Source organism: Arachis hypogaea, chromosome 11 (assembly GCF_003086295.3).
Source record: "Arachis hypogaea cultivar Tifrunner chromosome 11, arahy.Tifrunner.gnm2.J5K5, whole genome shotgun sequence".
NCBI lineage: Eukaryota > Viridiplantae > Streptophyta > Magnoliopsida > Fabales > Fabaceae > Arachis > Arachis hypogaea.
The window spans coordinates 106,626,099-106,628,232 of NC_092046.1; positions in this window are offsets into that span (position 1 = coordinate 106,626,099).

Below are 2,134 nucleotides of genomic sequence, written 5' to 3' on the forward strand. Positions count from 1 at the left end.
TAGTTTGGGCGTTTAACTCCAGCTTTTATGCCAATTTTGGCATTTTCACGCTAAAATTTCTATGCTGACTTGGAACGCCGGTTTGGGCCAACAAATCTTGGGCAAAGTATGAACTATTATATATTGCTGGAAAGCTCAGGATGTCTACTTTCCAACGCAATTGAGAGCGCGCCAATTGGGCTTCTATAACTCCAGAAATTTCACTTTGAGTGCAGGGAGGTCAGAATCCAACAGCATCTGCAGTCCTTTTTTAGCCTCTGAATCAGATTTTTGCTCAGGTCCCTCAATTTCAGCCAAAAAATACCTGAAATCACAGAAAAACACACAAAATCTTAGTAAAGTCCAGAAATGTGATTTTTAATTAAAAGCTAATAAAAACATAATAAAAACTAACTAAAATATACTAAAAACATACTAAAAATAATGCCAAAAAGCGTATAAATTATCCGCTCATCACAACACCAAACTTAAATTGTTGCTTGTCCCCAAGCAACTAAAAATCAAATAGGATAAAAAGAATAGAATATACAATGAATTCCAAAAACATCTATGAAGATCAATCTTAATTAGATGAGCGAGGCTTTTAGCTTTTTGCTTCTGAACAGTTTTGGCATCTCACTTTATCCTTTGAAGTTCAGAATGATTGGTGTCTATAGGAGCTCAGAATTCAGATAGTGTTATTGATTCTCCTAGTTCAGTATGTTGATTCTTGAACACAGCTACTTTATGAGTCTTGGCCGTGACCCAAAGTATTTTGTTTTCCAGTATTACCACCGGATACATAAATGTCACAGACACATCACTGGGTGAACCTTTTCAGATTGTGACTCAGCTTTGCTAGAGTCCCCAATTAGAGGTGTCCAGAGCTCTTAAGCACACTCTTTTTGCTTTTGGACCACGACTTTAACCGCTCAGTCTCAAGTTTTCACTTGACACCTTCACGCCACAAGCACATGGTTAGGGACAGCTTGGTTCAGCCGCTTAGGCCAGGATTTTATTCCTGTGGGCCCTCCTATCCACTGATGCTCAAAGCCTTGGATCCTTTTTATTTTACCCTTGCATTTTGGTTTAAAGGGCTATTGGCTTTTTCTGCTTGCTTTTCTTTTCCCTTTTTTTTCTCTTTTTTTTCACATTTTTTGTTTTCTATTCACTGTTTTTTCTTGCTTCAAGAATCAATTTTTTTATGATTTTTCAGATTATCAATAATATTTCTCCTTTTCCATCATTCTTTCAAGAGCCAACAATTTTAACATTCATAAACAACAATATCAAAAATATGCACTGTTCAAGCATTCATTCAGAAGAGCAAAAAGTATTGCCACCACATCAAAATAATTAAACTATTTTAAAATTCAAAATTCATGCACTTCTTTTTCTTTTTCAATTAAAAACATTTTTCATTTAAGAAAGGTGATGGATTCATTTTAATAGCTTTAAGGCATAGACACTTAGACACTAGTGATCATGTGATAAAGACACAAACATAAATAAACATAAAGCATAAAAATTCGAAAAACAGAAAATAAAGAACAAGGAAATTAAAGAACGGGTCCACCTTAATGATGGCGGCTTGTTCTTCCTCTTGAAGATCTTATGGAGTGCTTGAGCTCCTCAATATCTCTTCCTTGCCTTTGTTGCTCCTCTCTCATAACTCTTTGGACTTCTCTAATTTCATGGAGGAGGATAGAATGCTCTTGGTGCTCCACCCTTAGTTGTCCCATGTTGGAACTTAATTCTCCTAGGGAGGTATTGATTTGCTCCCAATAGTTTTGTGGAGGAAAATGCATCCCTTGAGGTATCTCAGGGATTTCATGATGAGGGATTTCCTCATGCTTTTGTCCATGAGTGGGATCTCTTGTTTGCTCCATCCTTTTCTTAGTGATGGGCTTGTCCTCATCAATGAGGATGTCTTCCTCTATGTCAATTCCAGCTGAATTGCAAAGGTGATAAATAAGATGAGGGAAGGCTAACCTTGACAAAGTAAAGAACTTGTCTGCCACCTTGTAGAGTTCTAGGGATACAACATCATGAACTTCTACTTCCTCTCCAATCATGATGCTATGGATCATGATAGCCCGGTCTATAGTAACTTCAGACCGGTTGCTAGTGGGAATGATTGAGCGTTGGATGAACT